Source organism: Arachis ipaensis, chromosome B06 (genome assembly GCF_000816755.2).
Source record: "Arachis ipaensis cultivar K30076 chromosome B06, Araip1.1, whole genome shotgun sequence".
NCBI lineage: Eukaryota > Viridiplantae > Streptophyta > Magnoliopsida > Fabales > Fabaceae > Arachis > Arachis ipaensis.
The window spans coordinates 25,477,671-25,486,732 of record NC_029790.2 but is presented as its reverse complement, the minus strand read 5'-3'; the positions used below and the strand labels follow the sequence as shown (position 1 = coordinate 25,486,732).

At 32.9% G+C, this 9,062-nt stretch overlaps 1 long non-coding RNA gene across 1 annotated transcript; it reads left to right on the top strand.

The window, feature by feature from the left end:
* Positions 4,577 to 5,851, top strand: LOC110263937. The gene is made up of 2 exons (XR_002349665.1): positions 4,577 to 4,736; positions 5,702 to 5,851. It is a non-coding gene; the product is annotated as an uncharacterized LOC110263937 (long non-coding RNA).

The window sequence follows — 9,062 nt, the reverse complement described above, 5'->3', positions numbered from 1 at the left end:
ATCAAGTAAAAAAAGTGTGTGTAATTTTGTATAAGAATTACTAACCACATTACCACAACCACACTGCATTATTGCATGCATTATTGGTATGTATCACTTTGGAGGGAAAAAAATAGTGTTCAAATATTATTGCATGATTATTATACATCAAATAATTATTTTAATAATGGAGTAAGGGACTAAAAAAATAAAGTGGTACATGTTGTACATTAAATAAATAAGAAAGGGAAATAAATATAAAATAAAGAAATATAATTAGATAACTCTAGTAATAATATTCACTATGATTACTATTTTAATATAATAGAGATGATTAATATATTATTAATATTATATGTTATAGTATATGAAGAGAAAAGAGAAAGAAAAACTTTATGTATTGCACGTAGAGAGAGAAGAAATATTTTTATATTTTATTGTGTGTCAAATGCCTCAACTTATGTTCTTATTTATACATACGCAAGGTTTCACTTTTTCAAATATTGAAAAACATGCACCGTCTATTCTTTAATGTTTGTACTTCCCAAAAGTACTTGATTAGAAGAATAGATTATGCTGAGTAGACACTAAATGGACATCCATATTGTAACACTCCCTTTCTGATGTCTATTTAGGATTATACCTCATTAAAACCTTACTAAAACAAATCCAATGAAAAAAAAATTTAGTGAAGGAAAAAAAGTATAAAATCTTTTGTGATAGAGACTGCCTTATTAAAAACCTTGTTAAGAAAAACCCAATAAAAAAATCTGACTAAGGGAAAAAGAGTACAGTCTCCCCCTATTGTCGACATTATTTAATATCTCGAAATCGGCGCATCCCAATCTGATGTACCAATCTTTCAAAAGAGGATTTTGAGAGTGACTTGTAAATAAATCTGCCAAATTATCACTTGAGCGGATTTGTTGGACATCAATTGTCCCTTGATTTTGAAGATCATGAGTGAAGAAGAATTTTGGTGAAATATACTTTGTTTTATCACCTTTGATGTATCCACCCTTAAGTTGAGCAATGCATGCTGTGTTATCTTCACAGGACAGATGGAGCTATCTTCTGTTCAATCAGTCCACATGATGACAGAATATATTGGATCAAACTCATAAGCCAAAAACACTCGCGACTTGCTTCATGTATCGCTAGTATTTCGGCATGATTAGAGGAGGATGCTACTATCGTCTGTTTCGTGGACCTCCATGATATAGCCAGTGACGGATCCAGAAAACTTTGGTAGTGGGGGCAAAATTTATATAACATGATAATAATTTTTATAATAAAAATAATATGTGTATATAAAAAATTAAATATTAAATTATCTATTAACCACTATATATCTATGTATAAATACATGTATTATTTAATTTATTTTCAAGGTGTATTTTATATTTTAATATATATTTTATACAGATAATTATTTTTTATGTACATATAGCATGATTATTGTTATGATTATATTTTGTTATTGTAAAATATGATTAGCCTTCAAAATATCTAATATACAAATTAAAACACTAAAATAGTAATTTAAATAATAATATATAATTTAAAATTCTATTCTTTTAGGTTTTATATTTTAAAAAAATTAAGTAATTTTTCTCTTAACACTACCATCAAAATTTCTCTCTTTCCATATATATTACTAAACAATTATTTAAAAATTTACTTCCCAATACAATTAGAAATCGACTCTTATTGATATTCATAGTTAAAAAAGTTCTTTCAATTAATATAGTTGCTACGCAAAAATTAAAGCTAATTTGAAAAGAAGATAAATAATATTATTTTGAGTTGATTTTTAAAAAAGAATGCTAATTTTGTTTAAATATGAGAATTGATCATTCTAACGAATATCTAATATAAAATTTTTAAATTGACGATTAAGTACCAAAAGTTGAGTAAAAAATTATTGTGGGGTCAAATTTAATAATCTAATGGGAGCAAATAAATATTATTATCATATAATACTAAAAAAAATTTCAAATTGTAGCGGGGGCGCTTGCCCCACACCACTGCATTTATATTCGTCCCTGGATATAGCTGTACCACCATATGTGAATAGGTATCCTGTTTGAGATCTCCCTTTATTAGGATCAGACAAATATCCTGCATCTGCATAGCCAACTAGTTGTGACTTAGATCCATAGGGATAAAACAATCCCATATCAACCGTTTCATGGAGATATCGAAAAATTTATTTGATTACATTCCAATGTCTTTTGGTTGGAGAGAAACTATACCTTGCTAGTAAATTTACAGCAAATAATATGTCAGGTCGTGTATTATTAGCAAGGTACATTAGCACTCTAATGGCACTAAGATATGGTACTTCAAGACCAATGATATCTTTATTTTCTTCTTTAGGACAGAATTGATCATTTTCCACATCCAAAGATCTTACGATCATTAGGATACTTAATGGATATGACTTATCCATATAAAATCTCTTCAAGATCTTTTTTGTGTATGTTGTTTGATGAAAAAAATCCCATTTTTTGTATGCTCGATCTGCAGGTCGAGACAAAATTTAGTCTTTCCAAGATCTTTTATCTCAAACTCTTCTTTTAGAGTTTTTATAATTGTTGGAATCTCTTCAGGAGTTCCAATGATATTTAAATCATCAACGTACACAACAATTATAATGAATCCAGATGTAGATTTCTTTATTAAAGCACATGGGCAGATATCATCATTCTTAAATCCGTTTTTGGCCAAATACTCAGTAAGGCGATTATACCACATTCGTCCAGATTGCTTTAGACCATATAAATATCTTTGCAATTTGATTGAGTATAACCCTTGTGAATATTAATTGGATGATTTAGGCTGTTACCACATCCATTAAATGCATATGTAGTTTATGATATGCGGATAAACTGACCAAATAATGCAATGTTATTGCATCCACTACAGGGGAATATGTTTCTTCATAATCTATACCGGGCCTTTGTGAGAAACCTTGTGCCACAAGTCGAGCTTTGTAGCGCACAACTTCATTTTTTTCATTTCGTTTTCTCACAAATACCCACCTGTATCCAACAGATTTTACATCTTCTGGTGTACGGACTATAGGTCCAAAGACTTCACGTTTTATAAGTGAGTCTAACTCAGCCTTCATGGCTTCTTCCCATTTTGGCTAATCATTCCTTTGTCAACATTCTTCAACTGTTTTTGCCTCAAGATCCTTACTTTCATGCATGATATTTAATGTCACATTATATGCAAATATTTCATCGACAATTGTCTTATTTCAGTCCCATTTTTCTCCTGCAAAGACATAATTTATCGAGATCTCATCATTTTCAGAATTTTCAGGTACCTGAACTTCTTCTGGCGTTAAAACTATATCAGAATTTTAGACAACTGCAGGTGTCTTTACTATGTCTTTTTCAACAGGAATAGTATTTACCTCTTTTTTTTCGAGAATTTTTGTTTTTGGAACCGACAGGCCTGCCATGCTTCTGGCATGAATTTATTTCAGTGGCTATTTGTCCGACTGGAATATTAATTCGAATTGGGGCATTTTCGCTTGTATATAAGATTTGGTTATCCTCTTTGTATCGAAAAATGTATCAGGCAATTCATTTGCTATTCTTTGCAAATGTATAATCTTTTGAACTTCTAGTTCACATTGTCCTTATCGAATATCCAAATGCATCAAGAATGATGCATTCCAATTAAGTTTCTTTTCAGGAAGCTTATTCTCTCCCCCTAAAGTTAGAAATTTTGATTCATCAAAATGACAATTCGCAAATCGGGTTTTAAATACATCTCCACTTTGTATCTCAAGATACCTCACTATAGATGGAGAATCATATGCAACATATATCTCCAATTTTCTTTGGGGTCCCATTTTGGTGCGAGAAGGTGATGCAATGGGAATATATATCGCACACTCGAATATTCTTAAATGGAAAACATTTGACTATTGGCCCAAAGCTAATTGTATAGGAGAGAACTTATGGTAACTCATTGGTCTCAAACGAATAAGTGTTGCATCATGTAAAATAGCATGCCCCCAAGCCGAAGTTGGGAGATTTGTTCTCATAAGTAAGGGTCTAGCAATTAATTGGAGGCATTTAATAAGTGATTCTGCTAACCCATTTTATGTGTGAACATGAACTACTGGATGTTCAACACTTATTCCATTAGCCATACAATAAGCATCAAAGGCTTGAGAAGTAAATTCACCAGCATTATCAAGGCGAATTACTTTGATTGGATTTTTTGGAAACTGTGCTTTTAATCGAATAACTTGAGCTAGTAATCTCGCAAATGCCAGGTTGTGAGAAGACAATAAGCACACATGTGACCATCTCGAAGATGCGTCTATTAGGACCAAGGTTCTGAAAACCGAATCGAACCATCCGGTTGAATTGGTTCGACCGGAAACCAGCGGTGCAAGCGGTCCGGTCCTCTCCTTATAACCATTCGAAGAAAAACCGGTGAAAAACCAGCAAATCGGCGAAAATCGGTCAGTTGGGTCGGACCGGTAACCAGCCGGTTCGGATAAAACGGTGCCATTTTTAAACTTGTAAAAAAAAGAAACAGATCCATCGATCTAGTGATCCCTCGTGACCCAACCCCCCTCTTGCCCCAACCATTCATTCATCCATGTTCTGGAGAACTCTGAATGAAAGAAATCCTAGCCGCATTGCCCTCCGCCTAGCCCTCCATCGTTGCCGCCTAACCCAGCTCCTCTTCGGCTCTTCATCTTCGCTGGCTTCTCGGCACGGACCCAGGTTAGTGGCTTCTCTTCTTCATCTTCACTTTGGTCTTCTTCTTCAATTTTTGTTCCATTTCTGATTTTTTGTCAAGTCTGCTTCGGTCTTGATCAAGTCTGCTTCAATTTTTGTTCAACTCTGCTTCAATTTTTGTTCAAGTCTACTTCAATCTTGGTTCAAGTCTTCTTTAATTTTTGAAATTTTGTTCAAATCTATCTTGTATTTGCCGATGGTTTGAAGTTTTGTTCTGAATGTTTGAAGGTTGGTTCTGGATCTGTTGCTGTTGCTGATGGTCCTTGAAGTTTGGTTCTGAATATTTTGTTACTCTGTTTTCTAATTGCTGTGAATATTTGAAATTTTGTTACTCTGAAAGTTTGGTTCTGGATCTGTTACTCTGATGGTTTGAAGTTTTGTTACTTTGATGGTTCTTTTAATTTTTCTCTGGTTACTGATGGCTCTGTTTAGTTTCTGAATACTCGGTTTTTCTTCTTACTTTTAATTTCTGAATTTTTTGTTCAAATAATGTTGCTAATGTTCTTCTTCTTCTTCTTCCTTGCTAATGCTCTGTTTAATTTAGTGTCATCACTGTTGAGTCTGTTTCAGTATTTTGAATGTCTGATACTCTGATTTGTGATTTCTGGATCTGAAATTAATTAAATCATTGATTTTGTGTTGTTGAAATTGTTGATTAGAATGGATTTATTATGCTGCTGTTGCCATTTTTTAATTTTTAAGTATGATGTTTGTAAATTTTTGTTGAAATAGTTATTGATTTCAGGGTTTAGAGTGATTATTTGTTGCTGGTATTTAACTTTTGTTGCTGCTTCTTTTTTCTTGCTGGCTCTGTTAAGTTCTGTTAAGTTGCTACATTCAAACGTGTGCATTGGCCTGTTCATCTTCACTTGCAATAACAAAAAGCTTCTCATTTGATGATCCATTAACTACCTCATTTTCTGGTACCATTCCTTTTGTTATGGCTTTAGCTGAAGAAATTGGAGGGGTTGGATGAGGAGACATTGATGCCTCAGAAGACACCACCACCATCAACATATCCTTGTTAGTTGAAGGTTTTTTTAGCACAATAGTTGAAATCACAATCATAATTACATAATATGTTTAAATAATTATCCCAAAAAAAAAAGAAACTCACAAGAACATCTTGAAGTTTTGATGATTGATAAATCTTTATGTTGACATTTAATATTTGATATTTCTTTATACTATTTAACTTGAGTTTGTATATTAATAAGATTATATGAATTTGATTGATGACATTTAATGTAGTTTTTTAAATTTGAAAACTATTTTAATATTTAGATTATACTATAATTATATTTTAGAATGTTTATTTATAATTTATTTATTATTTTATTTTAAAACGATTTTTTCGGTTGAACCACCGGTTAGACTGGTTAGACCAATAAACCAATGAACCAGTAGCTAGAGCAGTTTAATGACCGGTCCGGTTTTCCGAACCTTGATTAGGACCATAAAATATCTAAAATATTCACATGGTGGATGAATATATTCACATATATTACCTAGAATCCTTTCTAGGAATTCAGGAGACTCAAATCCAATCTTTCCTGGTGATGGCCTTAAAATTAACTTTTCCTGAGAACATGCAACACAACAAAATTCACTAGTTTTAAGAATCTTCTGGTTCTTTAGTGAATGTCCATGGGAGTTTTCAATAATTTTCTGCATCATGGTTGTTCTCAGACGACCCAATCGGTCGTGCCAAGTTATGAATTCATTTAGGCTACTAAACTTCTGGTTTACAATGGCATGTGATTCAATTGTACTAATCTTGGTATAATATAACTCAGATGAAAATGAGGGTAACTTTTCTAATATAACCTTTTTATTTAAATCATGAGTTGTGATACATAAGTACTCATGATTTTCCTCATTCATTGTTTCAATATGATATCCATTTCGGCGAATATCTTTGAAACTCAATAAGTTTTTTAGAGACTTAGTAGACAATAGTGCATTATTTATTATGAATTTTGTTCCTCCAGAAAATAAAATTATAGCTCTTCCGGAGCCTTCTATCACATTGTCTGAGTCAATAATAGTATTAACATATTCTTCTTTTGGCACAAGATGAGTAAAGTATATATTACTTTTGAGAATGGTGTGCGAACTTGCACTATCTACAAGGCATACATCTTCATTATATATCCTTACCATTTTCTTCAAAGACAAATAATAATAAAATGAGTAGAAATATTTGCGCAGTAAAATTATTTTTTTGATTGAAAATATTTTTCTAAGAAGTATAGTATATACTAAAAATTTTATTATTATTAACTTGGCACATTTAATCATTTTTGAAATTCATAAACATAAATGTTTTATCAAACATTATCATACTTGAAATTCAGATGCATAGAAAATAAAACTTAACAAGAAGTTTCTTACATGAATACTTAACAATCCCACATATTAAACTATTTTGATGGTTTATACTGGCTAAGAGAAGGGGGGTTGAATCTTAGCCCGTTTTTTTTTTTGCTTAATAACACTTGCTAGCCTTTGAGATATCTTCTGGAGACTTTTTACTTTTTGTCTCGTACCTAGCCACGAGACTTTTTCTTTTTATCTCGTAACCCGACACGAGATATTTTTCGGTTTTATCTCTTATGCAGCAGAAACAGAAATGGAGTAGAAGAAAGAGAGAGAATCACACCACGATATATCCTGGTTCAGCTGCCAAGTGCAATGCAGCCTACATCCAGTCTCCATCACAACAATGATGGAATTTCACTATAATCTTCATGGTTACATACACCAATTCTCTCTAGGAACTACCCTTCCTATCCAGGACAAGTCCAGAATCTAATCCCTAATCCTGAACTTGACTTGGTCACTACCAAGCTTTCAACTGCTAAGTGCTAACCCAACTTGCAAGGGAATTCCCACAGAATCATGAAACACAACACAGATGTACAAAGGACCTCTAAGGACATCTATGGCTTTTTCTTTTAATTTTGTACTCTCTGCCTTTTTTTGCTCTATGACTTTTTCTTACAAACTTCACTGTTTACCTTTTTTCATGAGACTCAAGACAGACAAAATTAAACAGAAAAATTACAAAATGAAGAACATTGAAGGAGAAGAACTTCTGTTAGCTTGGGTAGCTATGAGAACTCTGTGCCTTGCACTCTCACTCCTTGTCTCAAGCCCTGGCTGTTCACCTTTATTTATAGAAGGGGAAGCCTCCACGGTTGAAACTGTTGAACCAAGCTAAACTTCTTCTTCAAACCAAAATTGGTTCGGCCAGAGAGAGGGGAGAGGAAACCGAATGTAAAAACCAACATGCAATTACCTCTATGTCTTCCCTTTACACCAAGCTTCATCAATCCGTGCCTTCCATCTTGACTTGCACTCCAAGAAGGATTCCTAGCCCTTGATGAGTTTTTAATGATGACAGCTCCATCTGCTCTAACTTCTGCCTCATCCTCCACGTAGCTACAGTAGCTACCTCCTGTAGTGGTTGAGCAAAAGTAGAGACGAGCCATGCCTCAAGGATCTTCTTCCTCTGACCGAGTTGATCTTCTTCCATTTTTGAGTATGGAAGGCTTGAGCTTACTTCACCACATCTTTTCCACTTTGGTGAAGATCTCAGCCACAGCATACTTTTTGTTTTCTTTTTTTTGCCATCATTACAATGGTCTTGTTACTAGCTTCCTTCACCTTCTTTTGATAGCTTGAAGTTTCTTCCATAGTTGATGTGAGGTGACCGAAGCTAGAGGAGAGAAGAGAGAGAAGACAGAGTAAAAGAAAAGCATTCAATGGATTTGAACAATTAAAATGAATTAATTTACTTCCCTTTTTGCTTTAGGTAGCGTGTAGTATTAAGTGCTATCTAATCAATTCCCTTTTTTCTCTTTCCTCTTTCCAATGTCTACATTAACTCCACTTAATAAAATTTTGAATTCCACCACATGATGGAAAAGAGATTCGTTGGAAGCATGCAGCAATATTATTAAAGGAATGGATTTTAAATAAATATAGAAAGTATTGTGCCCCATTTCCTTTTCTTTGATTTCGGGCCAGCCATATGATTTGGTTTCAAATTTTTTTTCTTGGCCCAACAAGCATAATCATTCAGCCACATATTATAAAACATATTAGACAAGGCTGGTTGTATTTTTCTTAGCAAAATTGGGCTTTAATTTTGCTTTTGTGCCCAATATGTATAACCTACATAACAACAAAATTATCAATCAATAAATATGAATTATAACTCAAATTTGATAATTTTGTAATTAATTAAATTAATAATGTTTGTTCATTATTACATTAAATTAGAGTTTTCCAAACTCATCATCCATC